Genomic DNA, 18,219 nt, shown 5'->3' on the forward strand with positions numbered 1-18,219 from the left:
CTGTAGCCTGTGGGAAGGACTTGCATTGGAGAAGTTCATGGAGGACTGACTACCATGGGAGGGACCCCACACTGGAGCAGGGGAAGAGTATGAGCAGTCCTGCCCCTGAGGAGAAAGGAGTAGCAGAGACAACGTGTGATGGATTGACTGCAACCCCCATTCCCCAAACTCCTGTGCCACTGTGGGGAGGAAGTTGACAAAATCAGGAGTGAAGCTAAGCCTGGGAAGAAGGGAGGGGTGGGGGGAAGTGTTTTAAGATTTGGTTTTATTTCTCGTTACCCTTCTCTGATTCAATTGGTACTAAATGAAACTATCCCCAAGTTGAGTCTGTTTTGCCTGCAATGGTAATTGGTGAGTGATCTCTTCCTGTCATTATCTTGACCCATGAGCCTTTCATGATATTTTCTCTCCCCTGTACAGTTGAGGAGGGGGAGTGATAGAGTGGCTTGGTGGGCACCTGACATCCAGCCAAGGTCAACCCACTATAAAATGAAATATTGGTGGGATTGATTTCTGATTTTCATAGCATCAGTGAATCAAACCATATTTTTTTTAAATGTTCATGTGTGTTAGTTACAATTCTCTCAAATAAGTGGAATTGCTTGAGCCTTTTTGTATGAAGTGTGAAACAGGCACTGCTTATCTGTCCCAAGTACAAGTAACGGAGACATGAGCACTTAAATTGAATGCCAGTGGATAGCTATGATAATGCAGTATGTGTTGTTTATGGGTTTCCTTGGTATATTAATGAACATGAACGTGAAAACAGCTTGCTGCATTTACTGTGCACCGTTACGCTTGACTGAGCCTTGTCAAAGACATTGTCAGATTTATTTCATGGTTTTCAGTGGAATTAAAACTCAGTGATTCAGTTCATTATTTTGAAAGCACTTTTTAATTTAAAGCTAGAGTTGTGGTACCTATGTCCTATGTTCCTGTATTCTGGCCACTGGAATACATGTGCAGCTTGTTTTCTTTATTTGTTTGCCAGTGCTTTTCTGTTACAGGCATGTAAAAGGAGTTTATTGGGTCAGGTGCCTAGTGGCAGGCTGTTTGTATGTGTGCTGAGTTCAGTGGGATACACATGTGCCAGATGACTTGTAGGAATGCTTCTGTGGGTTCTGGAGTAGTGAAGGGGATGAAGGGCTGAGTAGGGTCTGTGAGTGACTCTGCAGGCTGTTTGCCATTATTGTTGCTGAAATGTATTTTGGAAATTCATGTTGAAAGAGGCATATAATTCTGTTGGCGACTTTATGTGTAGTTAAAATTATGATCAATACATTACTCTCAGTTTTAGCAGGGAATAAAATACACGAGACTGGTTCATAGTATCTTTTCCTTATTAGAAAGAAGTCCGGACAGCATCTATGGTGATGCTATCATTTGCTAGAGTAGCTAGCTAAGGAATGGATCCAACTTCCCTTTAAGTGAGGCAAAACTTGGATCAGTCACAGCAGCATGGGATTATACATTTGGAAGAAATAATTGGTAGTGAGTTCAGCTCCTGGGGGGCATTAATTTTTGCTCCATGAAATCCATAGTAAATTGAGTTAAGGAGATCCACGTAACATGCTGATAGACAAATGTTATCCTTTCTGTCCTTTTATGTAAATCTGTTGAAGACAGAATTTGATCTTTAAGTTATATGTTCATTTAAATAGTAATATTCCAGCTAGCTATGCACTAATTTAAATGTTAAGTGTGTGGAATAAATTAGAAAAAATTAATCTGCTTCAGTGATGTAATATTAGGACAAAGACGGATTAAAATGCTTGGTTATTGATTAGCTCTTTGAAGGGAGGGGGTGGCAGTTCCTGTCAGGGTTTGTGAAATGAGAGCAGGGTTGTGTCTGAATTGAAACTGTTCTGAACATGCTGTATGATGTTCCACTGTGAGAGAATTTAACATGGGATCAGATTGCTATACTTGAAGCAAATAGACTGAATTTTTAATGCCGTTTTTAAAATGTACGAATCTAGTAATTTATGTTGACTTGTACTTTAGCTTATAAATAAAAATGTCCACTTGTAAAGAGAGTATTTAGTGCTGAAAAATTGCTTCATGGTTGTGTGTGTGTATAAATTACACTTGGTGGGACCAGAACTAGAAATTGTCATTAGTTGCCAATTTAACAAATGAATGGTACTGAGTGGTATTGACTTGGGGAAAGCGAATAGGGCTTTCCAAGGCATGGCGGTTGACATGTCTGGAAATGAAAAGTGTTAAAATACTTCTTTTTTGCAAAGCACTTACACAATTTAAAAGTATCATTGTGCATTGTTTTAGTTTTTAATGCACAAAGTTAAATATGTATAAATCTTTCTACTGTAAATGTTAATTTTTTTGTTTTAGATGTCCTTGGCTTGTTTCCTTTGGGAGCAATCAGCTCCGCTTTAGCTTTCTTTCTTACACTGTTTCCAAATGTATATATTTGACCCCTTCTCTTTGTCTTCTAATTTATCAACAAGCAGAACCATTCTTCGTGCTTCCATATTACATCTGATAGGAAATAAAGTATCAGTTTGTACTGGTTTTGCTGTGTTTTTTCATATGGATGATTTAACTTCATTTGTATGATTTTCCTATATATGATTTCACTTCATTTTAGAGGCTTGACTGCCAAAAGGATAAGCCTAGTTAGCAAGAAAAATGCTAACTCAGCTTATAGCTCAGTGTAGTTAGAGAACTGAGGATCCTAACTGAGCATTAGAAAATTATTCTAAGACATTCCAGTGGCCACTTCAATGCTTCAATTGAAAGAAGGTATGCAAAAATAAGTGTGTTCTTTTTTAAGCATCTGTTTCTCCCAATAATGGTATGATACATAGTTATGTATTTTTTTAAAAACAGCTGGTCCTGTTTGAGACAGATTAGATGGTGAAATGTGAAGAAGATACATATCTAATGCAGTGTTCTGTCTGGATTTTGTCATTTATGCTTGTTGTAGTTGCCTAAATTATACCCACCCTATAATAAAATTATCTGTATTGATAATAATAAAGTTATTTGTATCGGTGTAATAGTTTAATAAAGTTATTAGTATTACTTTTAAAAAGGCACAATTCAGTTTTCTCAAGTACAGTTCTTAGTTTCAGATTTCTTTGATTTACAGTTGGATTTGCTTTAAGATTCTGTTTCTCAATGTGTTGTCCTTGTGGCTCACATTCAAGTAAATAAAATTTCAGGTTCTATAGGATTTTGCAACATTAGGTGCTCAGTAGGTGAGAATGTGTTAACTTGTTTATGTGAATTTTTAGATACAAGCATGAGAAACAAAGCAGTATTTTTCATCATGTTTTCCAATAGTGTGCCTGTATGTGTGCACAGATACAGGCAGTTTTTCCATTTTCTGTTGTAGCAGAATATTAGAATGTGGTTTTCCTTGTCTCAAATATGACATAAGCACTGTATGACCAATTTGTTACTTGTTACCTTCCTTGTAATGAGGAAAATGGCACTGTGAAACATTCACCACAACTTTAAGATTTGTTGAATGTTTTGTAGCTCATTTTGTAGAGCTACAACAACGTGTTCTGATTTTGAATTTCTTTATTACAAATAGTACTAATTGAGTGATACAGGTAGTATCATAGACATTCGATTGATCAGTGTAATCGAAGTAGGACAACCAAATACTCAGATATCAATTTAAATCTGTTTTGACAGATGCTAGTTGACTTTTTTCCACTTTTTTTTTCTTTTCTTTTTCCTCTCCTAGTTGCAGGATACCATGAGCTTGCTGACAGTGTAAACAGTTTAAGATAGAATAAAAATTAGGCTTGAAGTAGTTAAATATCTCAGTTCCCATGATCTATATCTGAAGAAAAACAAATAGTATTTAGTAAGTCTGTGTTCTTGGATCTGTTTGTAATGGTATTTATTTTCATAAGACCACAGGAATCTTGAAGTTAAGCTTTTCTCTTTGCACCTGACTATGTATGATGAAAAAGGATGTAGTTCCACACCTATATCCTTCTCAAGTGTAGCCTGCATTGATGTCATTGTTCATTAAAGAGACATCAGCAACCCCATAGTTCTGCTCAGTTGTATTTTAAAATCCATTTTGATTAAAATTTTAATTTAGCAAGTGAAAAGACACCTTCAAGGTTTAAATTTTGCTTTTCCTTCAAGTTAAAATAAAAAAGAAAAAAGGCAACATTCTGGTCTCATTCTGTGGTGTTATGCAAGTTCATGTAGATTTTGTCCATTAGTCTCTTCAACTACCATTTTAGGGGGACAAGCTAAATTGGGAAAACTGAGCCCCAGGGGGAACTGCATGAATTCCTTGGTGTCCTTGTTCACCACTTCTCCCTGCCTTATAGGATCTTCTGTGGTACGTGGGTTTTATTACTCCTTGCTCCATTCCTGCCTTCTTGCTGTGACCATCTGTTGGTTGATTCCAGGTGTTCCCAGCTAAATTTTTCTCATCTTTTCCTACGTATTGGTACAGTGTGAGTGATGTGGGTATTTCCGTAGGGATTCTCTTACCCTGACCCCATTGCTCTTGTGCCTCCAACAGTACTGAGCCCCACTTAGCTGCCTTCAGCATGGTGTTAAATATGGGACAGGGTGCTTAAAGAAATGAAGTGGAGAGGAGTTGTGGAGCTTGCTGTCCTTTTCCTGCACTGTCTCTTTTCTTGCACCAGCTTTTAAGTTAGCTGCTGATCTCACTAGCCATGCCTTGTCTGACCAGTCACCCCAATTTTGTTCTCCTTTTGTTGGCCTTTGCCACCTAGATGTGATTGCTGCTTGGGCAGGCGCTATCTAATTTCTCAGCTGTTGCTCCACAGTCACCACAGTAAGCTTGTTCAAAACAAGTTCAGGTAACTAACTGAACTGCTGCACAGAACTGGTAGCACTGCTGCTGCTTGCTGTTCCTGCTTCTCTTCTGCAGCCTCAGCTCAACAGGTTTAGCTGATGGGCACAGGGGTTCCTGGGGAGGAAAAGATACCGCTCTTTTTCACTGCCAAACATGAATTGAAGGCAGAGAGGGGTTAGTAAGGCAAGGGTTAAATGGTTCAGTTTGAGAAATGCTGCATGTGACAGCAGTAGCCAAATTAATCTTTAGATGTAGTATAGCTGCATGAGCTGCAGTTGATACAGTGCAGAAGTACCCTTGATGAAAACTGATGGCAGTCTACTGAAACTTTTTTGCTTCTTTACATTTGAGGAATCCCCTTTTTTTAAGGAAAAAAGACCACCTCCAGTATCCTAAATTGTGTAGATATTGTGCAATTAATTTTCAGTAATTTTTCTGAGTTATCTGTGTTTGCTTATTTGCTTGCTTTGAGAAGGAACCATAAAGTTTTACATCTGGATTGGGAGTGTATAGTCATATGTTGCTTCTCGTAGAAAAATGGTGGTTCTTTAGAACAGTTTTTGAGATGAATTTTACAAATATTAAAGGATAATAAAAGATTTCATATATGTACAACTTGTTTCCACCTAGTCTGTGTGAGTGCATGTATTTGCTTGACTGTTTTCTTTTGAACCAGTAGTGTTTTCTCAATATCCTGATCTCATTAGCAAACAGAGATGTGAAATAGCTGTTGAGATTTTTTTTTTTCCCCACCAGCTCTTCCTTGGGGGGTGCAGGATCGCAAACCGGTAGATGGAGCCCTGTGCCAACAGCCAGCCTTGAACTGACTGGTGAGAGTACCTGCAGCCTCTCTATCCAGAGAGCCGGGCAGGAGAGGCTTCCAGAGCGTGTGTCTGGAATATGTTTTATTCATATGGAATGAATGAACACGGGTTTAAAATTAAATGTCTGCTATTAACTGTGCAAGTCAAGGGAATGACCGTGTGCTGAGATGCTTAGGGACAGTTTTGTGTTCACGGGGGGCAGGTGGTCGGGTGAAATACCCTGATCTGTTCTAGAGCGCTGCAAGTGTGAGAGCTCATCTGGTACACCACGTGTTTTCTCTTTTCATTTGATTTCTGAGTAAACTGTTTGTCATTAGGCAAATCTTGGTTGAGAGCATCGAAAACAGAACCTGTGGGAAGCTCTTAAGAAACTTACAGAACAGAAGAATTTGCTTTTAAAATGTTATGTTTGGGGATTTGGTTTTGTATTTTCATTTTTCACTAATGCTAACTGCTGGTCGTTCTGAAACTATATTTTTGAGTACTGAAATTTGTTGAATAGCGCAGTTCATGAATTCAAAATTGGCAGTAGTGAATCTTGCATATTCCCCGTTTTGCACAGTGTGTCCACACCCTCAGCCCAGTGCTATGTTACACAGTTCAACTAACTGATACAGTGGACTTGCTTTGTTGACATCTGTGTGGGCCACTTGTAAAACTGCAAAGAATGTGCAAGTTGCAAACGGCTTCCTTCAGGAATAAGTTTACCTGATGCAGTTTTGTATGTAAGCAAGTTACTCTAGTGTGAGAACAGTTCCTAAATAGCAAGGTGCTAATTTTATTTGAAAATGTGAGATATAGTTCTTAATTTTAAAGGGAGAAAGGAAGATAACGTTTTTGAGATAATAAGAGGTACTAAATTTTTATTCTTGTTGTGGGGGGTTTTGTCGTGTTTGTGCCAATAAATATATACTTGAAAAATCTGCCAGATTAGGATTATTCTGTGGTTGTAACAGGTACACAGTTTGTATAACGTGTACCCTGCATTTCTTATTTGAAATTCTAGGTGACTTAATGTTTACATTTCAAAACAATGGAAAGGGTGTGGGTCCCTGGTGTTCTTGCTCTGACTAATATTTCTGTGCAGTAACTCTCCTGTACAGTACATTATATCCCAAAAGAAAAATGAAGTATTTCTCAAAGCCTGCAGATTTGTTCGATGACTATATGAATACCGAGCTAAGTTACAATCCAAAATAATCTTTGGAAATGTGTTTCTGCCTGCTGTTCATTATGTATGTGAAACCGGCATTCAAGATGTTAGGGAATGGAGTTAAAAGTGAGATTGTGAAAGCGTTTGTCAAAAAAAAAATTATTGAGTTAGAATTCTGCTGGAATGGTATCATTTGGTTTGCTTTATTTGTTTTAATGGTTAGTAGTCACTTTTGCTTATGGTTTGCAAAAATGAAATTGTGGCATTTCTTTAACATGGCACATAGCAAACTGTAGTACAGCACTCCAGTCATTCAAACCCAAGCATTTGTTGCTCTTTGGAGAGGGAGCTCTAGACAGTATTCCAACTTGTTACTGTTTCAATGAATTTAAAAAAAACAAACACAAACCACAACTGTTAACATCCTTGTGCTTTGGAGGGAGAAAAGAAAAACAGTAGTGTGGTGGATTGACCCCAGCCAGCAGCTAAGTACCCACACCGCTGCTCCCTCACCACCACCCCCAGTGGGATGGGGGGGAGGATGGGGAGAGCGGAAGTGAGAAAACTCACGGGTCAAGACAAAGATAGTTTAATAAGCAGTGGAAAAAGAAGAAGGAAAAAACAAAACAAAAACCAAATTATGCAAATAGTCACTCACCACCTCCCACCCACAAGCATACCAGTTTCTGAGCAACAGCTGCTTCAGAAGACAAACACGCACCCCATTCTTGCTTTACCCAAGTTTCTATTTGCTAAGCATATCCCTTTGGCCAGTTTGGACCAGCTCTGTCCCCTCCCAACTTCTTGCCCACCCCCAGGCTACTATCTGGAGTGATAGTGTTGGTGAGAAGTGAAAGCCTTGATGCTGTGCAAGGACTGTTAGCAATGGTGTTTTATCAGCACTGCTTTAGCCAAAAATCCAAAACATAGTGCCATGTGGGCTGCTACGAAGAAAGTTAACTCCATCCAAACCAGATCCAGTACAAGTAGTAACATTTTTCAATAGTAAAAGTACTCTATTTTATTCTAGAATGTGCTATGAAAAGCATTTTTTAAATTCATTGGTGTATTGATGTTAGAAGCTGAGCTGGATATACATCTTAATTTTTTGAGGGAGGAACATAAATTTATATAAATATCATCTGCTTCAGTAAGTGTCAGTTTGTAATGATTTGGAAGAAATTTGACTTCTATGCAGCAATTGGTCACTACAGTGACTTTTCACATACAAATGAAGTTTCAGCATGTAGATTTGGCATTGACAATGTATCTTAAGCCATCTTTGGTTTGTTTGAGAATGATCATGCCCTTTTATTTTGAGCCATCATTAGAGTGGTTATGGTTTTGTGTTTGAATTTTTATTTAGTTAGTACCAGAGGCAGTGATATTAGCACAGAAAGGAAGCTGTAGAAGAATATAAATATTTGACTTGAGTGTTTATAAAAATAAGCTTTTTTCGCCCTCAGGGGAATGGTTACAAAGTTTTAGCTCATGTTCTTGTTAAAGGAACATTTTCTTTGGAGAGGAGGGGGCTTTTTCAGGAAAAGTTTAACAATAAAGCTTTCAATGAAATACAGGGTAGAGCTGAAAAGACAAAATGTCCAGAAAATGACATTCCACTGAATCTTTGCCCTTAGAAGCAAAAGAGGAGCTTAGTGATCTTCTATGAAACATGAAATGAGTGGTAGAATCAACAAAGTGAGTTTACTGGTCATTAAAAGGTAGGAAAAAAAAAGACAAGCTTTCATTAAATTTGGGCTTAAAATGTTTTAAAAAACAAAACCGGAAACACCAAGTCTTGCACCTGCCAGTGCATGGAGAATATCATGAAAAGATGACTGATAACAAATGTTTTTCTGTGCTTGATGCGTCAGTTGAATTTGGCAGTTGCCCTGAAGAAAGTGGAGACCACCTCTGTGTGTGTTCAGCATTCCTTATGTATCAGCACCTGATTCTTTTGAGAGATCTTATGTAATGCCTGAAGCGTTTAGCAGGGAAGAACGTGTTGAATAGCACAGGTTGTAGTGAGGTCTGATGTTTTGACCCAGGCAAGATGATAGAAGTGTAGAGCTAGCGACTGTGAAAAGCTTTGGGAAGAATCAGAGGTTCTAGGCCCTCATTCCACTTCTCTTGATCCAAAAAATCTCAGGTGGTAACTGAAGCAGATTAATTTCCGATTCTTATATATGCAGAAGTAATAAATTTTTCTCCTGACAGTATAGGGTACCCAAAAGACCTATTGATAGTTGCCTGTAGTATGAGATTTCATCACTGCTATTTTTTTTTTTTTTTTGATAATACATTACATGGATTGGGGAAGGAGATTATGGGAACTAAGCCATTTAAAGAACAGCTGCAAAACACAGAACAAATTACCAGGTTGCGCAGAGGCTTGTGATCTTCTGTATTGATCAGCTATAACACAGCAAGTGATTGTAAAAGATCTGTTGGTCTTCTGAGATCTGAGTGGTTGAGTGCAAATGGGGGGGGGAGACGAGACACCTAGACAACTGCAGTCATATACAAAACAATTTTGACTTAGGTCCTTGAACTTTTTACGGTTTAAATTTGCATCTTAGCATCAGGACTGGGCAAAGCTTTAATATTCTGAGTTTAACATTCATTCAGACACATAAACTCTCTAGTTCTAATGCAAAGCAGCTTTCAAAATGCTCATTCTCTGTTCTGTCAGTAAAATACATGTGGTATATACTTGCAGTCTGGCCCATGCCTAGAAAGAGGTTTCCTGCTCAGCTAATTACTGCTAATTGTGATACTCTTGTATTAGCAGTAAGGGAAACTAGCAAGGTAAATTGGTCTAATACTGACATTGATGAGCTAAACAATATGGATTGTTCTGTTCTTAGAAAGCGTGGTATGAAATTTTAGTTGAATGTAAGTTAACTAAGAGGGAAATTCACCCAATAGCTAAAATAGGTTAAATGGTGTGCATCTGTGACACATAGCCTTTTCTGAAAGTTGAATAACTTTGGTAGTTTGATTTTTATTCCCCTTTGGAAACAGATTGTACAAGCTGGGGAGTTGTGCTGGCTTCCCCATTCAGCTTTGTAAATGCAGTATGGTTCAAACTGATGTTATTGCTCTTTATCCACCAATGAGCAGTTTTGCCCATTCCCTATATCTAAGGCACAGATTCCAGGTGGATGCCACAAAATCCTTTTTTCGTCTTTTTTGTTTGTAGGACAAATTTGAGTCATTATTTCTAGGATAATGAGATGGCAAGGCACCTCAGTAATTCCTACAGGAACTATTTACAGTCTGATAGAGGAAGGATACTCCCATTCAAACCTAGAGCTTGCCAATGTTTTTGATGCTTGTATGGTTTTTGAAATAGCATAAATTGCCTTCCAAAGATTTTTATTTTATTTTGCATTGGTTATATAAATGTGTCTGTGTAGATATTTAAAATAATGTGTTAGGATTTTTAACTGTTTTCTAGGATTTGGTCAGATTAAAAATAGGGTTTGTTTTTTTTAATCTATCCCTAGCTGTCTGTTGCAGTACTGTTTCATTGTAGGACTTCTGTTGGACAGTTTTTCTTGATTTTAAAAAGCTATTGAAGAACACCTGTACCTATTTTTGTAAAAAATCTGCTGATAATATGAAAAAGATACTAGAATGCTTTCCTGACTCAGTTAAGAATGTATTTCATTGCTTTGATAACAGATAAACAATTTGATATTTCTATATATGAAACTCTATATAAGAGTAGGGCTTAGATAAGCTGCTTTAATCACTTATTGCTCATATAATTTAATAGTTAATTTGAGAAGACTAATCATTTTTGTTGTATGCTTTTGTGGACTGGAGGTAAATTAATCACAGAAGTACAGTGTCTACATGAATTAATTATGCAAGTAAGCCGAATGGCTATTTCATTATTTTACTGAAATGGCAAGAGTTTGAGAAGATCTTTTGTCTTAATAGATCAGCCAGAATTCATTGGAAAAAGTCTTAGTATGTTTAAGGTAATGGAAAAAAATTGCCTTCAGTACATCCTACAGAGATCCTGTTTAAAACGGATGACAGTCTGTCACGTTCAGTAGCACATCAGTCATCAGATTTATTCTAATTCCTTAAGCTGAACATTTCATTCAAGCTTGTAGATTGTCTTGTCAAGCTACCAAAAGCCTCATAGCTTTTCTGTCAAGCATAGAGTTGCACCAGCAGTTCACAAATAAATGCTAAGCTGCAAAAATATTGTTTATTTTCTTTAACCTTTTATTCAGTTAACTACAGTGTTCTTTCGTGTTATTTTCTCCACATACGTTTATCACAAGGTATTCGAGGGACTGCTTCCTAAACGTGCCTCATCCTGACCACAGCCACTTCAGACCAAGGGCCACTTATTTTGGGATGTGTTGTTTTTACTTGTAGCAGTCTAGACCACCATGGTTATGACATTCCTCCTCTAATCACAAAGTGAGCAGCTTTGTTTGCTGCAGACGTGAAGGAATCCCACTGCTGGTGGTGCACACGTGGCACTGGTGTGGCCAGTCTGGTTTTGTGCGGAATAGCCATGGTTGTGGACTTCTGCTCGCCCTGTATGGAAAGTGGCAATTTTGCTATCAGCCCATATATCTATGCCATTCTTCTATTTATTCATCAAAATCTCTTTGGGATGTTTTTTCAGGCTTTACCGTCTATGTTTGTGTGCAAGTAGTATGTCTGAATTGGGCTCCTTCCTTTTGTTGCACATCTGCCACCTTTGAGAAAAGAAATTTTTTGTGTCTTTTTTTTTTTCTTCCTTTTGTTTTTTTCCTGACCTTCTCTAATTCTGAGCGTTTTGCTTTCCTTAAAAGAAAGTTTCTGTGTAAACTGTAGCACTTGCATACAAAGTATACTTGAGCCTGAGTGGTAGTGAGAACTTGACTTGAGACAGTTGTATGACTTTGGAGTTGACATACATGTGTCTGAGGTAGTAAAACATTGGGGATGGTTAGTTGAAGTGGTGTTAATTAATTGTGCTAAAGAAGTAAAGTAAACTATTAGGTTGGTGCATTTGTGTAATTTATATTTAAGTCCAAACAACTGATCGGTAAAGTGATTTTTCATGAACCACTGAAAGGCTCGTGTCCAGGTTTGACTAATCTCTATATTCAACTGCTAATGGTATGGCATTCAATATAAAGTTGTGACTGCCCTTGAATAGGAAAAAGACTTCCTTGGTTATCTTTTTCAGTGATTAAAAAAAAAAAAATAAATCTAAGCTGTATGTGAATTTACCAGAAACACCAACTTCAGAACTCTACTTTCTACTTCTTCACTGTAACTTGTGATTTCTTCTAGTATGTGGTTTTCTGTCATTTACATGAGGTGCTACATTTTCTCCCCTAATCTGGTGTTTTTCTTTGTTATAAAATCCTGTCATTTCTTTATACTGTTTTTTGGTCTGCTAAATGGCCAATGTGTTCTTTTAGCAGGCTTATTCCTTGAACGGATATTCTGAAAGACACATTGTTCGTGTCTAAAAAGGAACTGTGGGGTTGAAGCCCTAGATAAAATTAAAGCCTGAGTAGATAAAAGAAAAATTGTTAAAATGTCAAGATAATGAAAAGTCAGAAAATAAATTATGCCTATTATTAATTTTGAATTGTATTCAAACACAGAAATATGTAGCATAGACAAAAGCTGGTTACAGAGAGATAAAATTCAATTTTACACTAGGATAATTGTTTTATGTATTTTACATTTATTTATAAGATCAGATAAAGGCCTGGAATTCTCAATATAAATCACAGTATGGTCCTGATGAATGCCAAGGTCAGTAAATGAAAACCACTCTACTTGCAGAACACATTACTACTGTGGAAAATACCAACTGAATAAAATGAAACCAACAAGCACCATCTTTCCTACTATACATTCTTTACTTGCATTATAATGTTAGAGCTTTGAGTATTTTTGGTTTTCAAAGGAGTGAATGGGTATTAGTGCTCTCAGCGACCTCCCATATATTACCTGTAGCCAAATTAACATGTCTTTGTTAAGAAGAGATTAATGCAAAACTTGCAAGAGATCTGTGGGTGAGAATGGAACTGTTCCTGCAGTTGCACTGAGAGATTAGTTTGGCCCTCTTCAGATGACCTTGTGTGTGCTGGAGATACAGTTGATGGGATCCAAATGCTATGCAGATGATGGAGCCCATGATTTAAGAATACATTTCTGTAATGAATTGCTTTGTATCAGGAGCGTCTTCTATCAGGAAAGCTTATTTTATCCAGAATCAGATCTCTGGTATGTCTTGAAGAGAAGAAAATTTAGCTATTTTTCAGGTTTGGCAGGACAATAAAATGGATTCCAGGTCCTCACAGAGAATGTACTGTTGATTTTTATCCTGTAAGGAGGTGGCTCAGTCTCAGGTACCTCAGCTGACTGTCTATGTCAGTCTGAACTAAAGAAGGAGACAACCTCTCAGTAACCAAATTGCAAGCCAAAATTTGAAACGTGTAGGTAACTAACTGCCACTCATCTTACCACAAATATTTAACCAATAAGCTGTAACATTCAGTGACAGGTTTTTCTGTATGTAGTGTGCTGGAGCTTTAGAGTCCTAGGGTGATAAGAAACAGATTTCCCAACATGGCATCCATTTCACAAAAGTGTTACTAGACCGACAGGTATTTTGTCAAGCTGGACATTTTTCAAAAGTGTTGGCTTCCAAAACAAGTCTTGATTAGCTGCCCTTATTATACAGAAGCAGTGAGTTCTACATCTGTTGCTTGTTACAGGTTTTGTGGGCTCCTGTCAAAGTATGAGCATCACTGAGGTCAGTAATTTGCCACTGTTACCTGAGTTAGATCACGTCAGAGAGTAGTGGTGACGAGTAGTGACTCAGCAGCCCTAGTGTGCTGATCTGGTGTCACTGAACAGCTCTTCTAGGTAAGCACTGGAATTACAGATGGTCTTTTGTTTTCTTCAGAAGCTGTAGTTTGTTTGTAAGCTTGTAACTTGTTCCGCTTTAGCAAAGGAAGAGCCACTGCGGCAGAGTCAGGATCTGAATCTTTGGTTTGTCGGGTAGGCCTCAAAGTAAAGGGTTCTGCCTACCTAATGGTTTAACAGATACGAAGTTCTAGTGTAGTACCTGGTAAGCTTCTGCACAGGCAGTAGCTCAGCAGCTTTACTTTGCTGGGCTGGTGATTGGATTGCTGAGGTCTGCCTCACGTGTGATCAGGCTTTCTTTCCAAATGGCGAAGATCGATTAGACTGCAGTGAGACAGATACAGAAATGCAGCTCCCTGTGAGAATAGACTCACCTTCTGGTTTTTGATACAATGGGATTTCTTTCAGGATCATAATGAGGCCATTCTGATGTGATACAACAGTGAAAGGTCACTAGTGGACCCCGTCCACTAATTCGTTCATGGTACCCTGACCGTATAAAAGAATGGAGCACCCACAAAGGATTCTTTTGTCATAAATGTTCCTGATTATGGTGCAATAGGATGTATCAAGAGACAGTGTTATCCTGGGATGTATAGTCAACCAGTTAAGGGTGTTTAAGTTAGTTTTCTGCACTACAGTGGCATAAATGTAGGGTGATATAAATATACCTGGGAGCAAACTTCAGCTTACTGCTTTATGGACTCAGAATTTGATGGTAGCAAGAATAAACAGTTGTGGGGTGTAACACTTTTCCACACATTGTACTGAAGGTGACTGCTTTGCAGGTGTACAAGGTAACTCTAATTAAAACAGTTTCCCCTTGAAATGTAATTTTGTTCCTCCTCTTCACTATGCAGTGGTAGACTAATATTTGTCTCCAGAATGTTTTTCCAGGATCTGAAGTGGAATTACAGTATCTGAAGGTTACTAAATATTAGGCAAAAATTATAATTCTCTTCATAGTTTAAAGGTATCTTTCATATTTCAAAACCCCTCCTGGATGTAAAATTCTTTTGGCAAACATTCACTGTCTTGCACTTATGAGAGAAAACTTACTAAAAATAGCATATGCTGCTATCATTCTGAGGTTCCCCTCGAGTTGTATCTGCCTAGTAGCTTGTTTTTTACATGGTATAATATACATTTTCAAATTTATCTTAAGTTACCAAAAAACCCCCCACCCAGATACTTTATTGAGAACCCATTTATTATTACATATTATACTTTTCCAATAATATAGCCATTCAATCCATTAGAGAAATCAGGGAAACTAATTGTCTGTACATCTGCAGCTCTTAAAAATTCCACATGTAATACAAACAACCCAGTGATGGACCTTGGTTTTTTAAACTGTAATCCTGTGCAATACACTTGTATGTAAGTGTCACTGTTTACTAATACAGGAATGTGATACTGTAAATAAAAGCAAAATTTTGTCCCAGTTGCTATAGCAATTCATTCAGGCTAATGTTAAACCCTAGTTATAAAGAAGTATGTAAAGATTATCTAACATTATCCAAAATATTTTTAAACAAAACTGTATCTCATCTGATTTTAAAAAATAGTGATCACAGCATGAGTTTGCTAGTTGTAGGGTCTCTGGACTTCTCAAATATCTTGAGAAACAGGTTTTTAGAGAGGTGTCTATTGCTGGATGTGTGAGAATATGTGTGTTTTTTTCAACCTGTCCTGAAAGCACTGTGGAAAAACTTTTAAGTACTAAACCACCTTTTCTTCAGATTTAGTTTTTAGTATCTTCGATAAAAACAAAAATAATCTTACACCTCAGTGAAGTTCAGTGCGATGAGTAAATTCAACTCACTTAACTCTTTTCAGGCAGGAACAACGTATTCTAATAAGCTAAACTATGGCAAAAACTGCAGCCTTTCCATCGTAACTCTTTTCCCAAACCAGTCTGCTCAGCAGATGCACAATGCAGCTGAAGAACTGAGTACAGTTAAATATTTGCTTTAGTAAGAAGAAAACAGAAGAGGGCTGTGACTTACTGGCATAAATTTTTACAAACGGAAATAATTGATTATATGTTGTGGCTTTGAAGTCTTGAAGAAATAAAAATAATACTGAAGGCTACTTTGAAAGCAGTGTCAAGGTGGCATAACTTTATCAGAAAAATTATGCTTTTTTTTCCCATTGAAGTCTGAAGATGTTAAGATTTGCCTTTGACAGCAAGGAGTCATGAAAGCATATTACGAATGAAGGCACCTTTGCTTTAATGTGTTTTAAGAAATATTCCAGAAGACTTTCTCCCTTTTTTCCTCCCAGTTTGACTGTGAAATAGGAAGCTATTTAGGAATTTTTCTAGTGCTATGATTAGGCACAGAAGCTATCCTAGTGCACATACCTAACTTTGTCAGGTGCTTCTTCAGCATGAAAGGGAAGGTAAGACTCTGGAGTCTACAACTCTTGCAGCTTCACAATGGCCAAGAATGTCTTCAGAGTTGTTCTTAGTATTTGAACTGTTGTCCAGATTTTTCTTTTTTTAATCTTGTGTTTTAGCTATGCTTCTTTAGCTATAAAGTCTTGACTCTTTTTTTTTTTTTTTTTTTTCAGTGATGCCAAGCAGTGCAACTTGTAGTGCCCAGAACAGCTGACAAACAACCCTCAGACTGTTCAGCATGATGATGTACAAGAGAAAATAGTCATCAAAATAAGCCTGGGTTTCAGAAGTGCTAAGGAAGGATATTTCCTCCATCTAGTAAGTGGATTTAGAGCTCCTTTGCTCTGCCCAGGAATAACTGGTGTGGGGCCACGATTCAGCTGCTGTCTCAGCTCTCTGCAATCTCACATTTCTTCTTTTCACCTCTGGTGTCAAGTGTTTTAGCAACAAAAACATTAATGTAGCTTGATGAATCAAGGAATAATGAAAGCAAGACACCAGAATTTATGATGAGGTTGCAAGAAAGAAGAAAACATCCATTTGTTTCTTTTTACAAAAAACTGACAAGAATAATCTTGCTGAAACTGGCTAGATAATCCTAGGTCTTGAATTTTTCCAGGAATTTTTCTTTTCCATTTGTCTGTGTGGAAAGAATCTGATTTTAAGGCCAGAACCCCTAATAAGAACTTTTTCGGCCAGTTCTGTAATCCTCAGCTTCTGTGAACCTCTTTGTAGTTTATGTTCTCAGAGGAATTCATTAAAGCTTCTTCGCTGTAAATTACTTCAGTGTTTTTGGCTGAATAATGTGCTTACTAAGAGTTCAAAATGACCTTTCTTCAAAACCCAGTAAAGAAATGTTTTTTAAAAAGTAAGTCTTTCCAGCTTCTTTATTCCCTGTATGTCATCATTTATATACAAGATTGAGGAATGAGAATGACTTATTGATTCAAATGCATATTTTTTTTAAAAGGTTGGACTATTTTGTTGCTTGAACAAGAACAGAAATGGCAGAGCTTTCATTGTGGGCGATCTGGCAGTTCTGCCTATGCTTAGAGTTGTCATGCATGTCTCTTTGGAAGACCTTTTTCCTTTGAGTTTTTCCATTGTTTACAAACAAACTTTAACATTTTAGATGGAGATTTTTTTTTTTTTTCACAGTAAGTATTTCCTTCCTACTGGGTGAAGATGACTCTTTTTTGGGTAAGTTTCAGGTGAAAGAAGGTTTTGGATATTTTTCAAACTAGGGTTAAAGGATAAATACATTATTTTCTCTGATGTAAACAAAAATATTGCAGCATTTTGATTGGGAAGCTGGTCTGTGGTCATGTTTTGCATTGCTTTCTTAAAATTTGGCAGGGAGGTTGATACATTGTCAGAAATGTCATTGATAATGTGACTGGTGATCTAAACTTCTTTAACTTTAGCTAATGCCTCTTTTTGTCCTTTTTTTTTTTTGTTTGTTTGTAGTTTCTCATCCCAGCTGCCCGCCACTGATTCAGAGTCAATGGCAACTCCCCTTTAATCTTATACCTTCCTTTGGTGCAAGAACAGGAAGCAGTTCAACAACTCCATGGTGCTGAATGTTTGCAGGTTTAGCTTCTTTGATTTTTAGCTTCCATTTAAATTCAGGACGCTCTCAACATACTTAATTTCACTGACTTGTGTCTGGTTCTCATTGAGTTCTGGACCACCTCGAAATACCTGATTCATCTCTGATAGTCCAAGACCATTTCTGTATGTGTAGTTTGCTATTTTTTAAACTATATTGGCCTTCAGGTTTCTTTGATATTGCAGTAAATTTCAGGGAAGCATCTGGATTAGGTTTCTAAAAACACTAGCCTGCTAATCATACCTAAATAAGTAACAGCACATGATAGGGCGTGTTATATATCATATGTGTTAAGCAAGTTGTAAAGCACACAGCTATTGCATAGGTGCTGAAAACGCTATGAAATGTTGTTGTTAGAATATAACAAACATAGAATCATAGAATCGTTTAGGCTGGAAAAGACCTTTAAGATCGTCAGATCCAACTGTAAACCTAACACTGCCAAGTCCACCACTAAACCATGTCCTTAAGTGCCACATCTACACATCTTCTAAATACCACCAGGGATGG

The 18,219-nt window shown here is 37.4% G+C and overlaps 1 protein-coding gene across 9 annotated transcripts in view; it reads left to right on the top strand.

Annotated features, from left to right (window-relative positions):
* MIPOL1 (mirror-image polydactyly 1) overlaps window positions 1–18,219 on the top strand; it is a 199,808-nt gene that overhangs the window by 8,695 nt on the left and 172,894 nt on the right. For 5 of the 9 annotated variants that reach the window (XM_074868320.1, XM_074868327.1, XM_074868328.1 and 2 more), the window contains exon 2: window positions 16,274–16,418. The exons of 3 other annotated variants lie outside the window; for them this stretch is intronic. The gene's annotated coding sequence lies outside the window, so the exon portion shown is untranslated. Of the gene's footprint in view, window positions 1–16,273; window positions 16,419–18,219 lie in introns of those variants that run through there. One more of the 9 variants, XM_074868321.1, reaches the window with a different exon arrangement.

Source organism: Strix uralensis, chromosome 4 (assembly GCF_047716275.1).
Source record: "Strix uralensis isolate ZFMK-TIS-50842 chromosome 4, bStrUra1, whole genome shotgun sequence".
Classification (NCBI taxonomy): Eukaryota; Metazoa; Chordata; class Aves; order Strigiformes; family Strigidae; genus Strix; species Strix uralensis.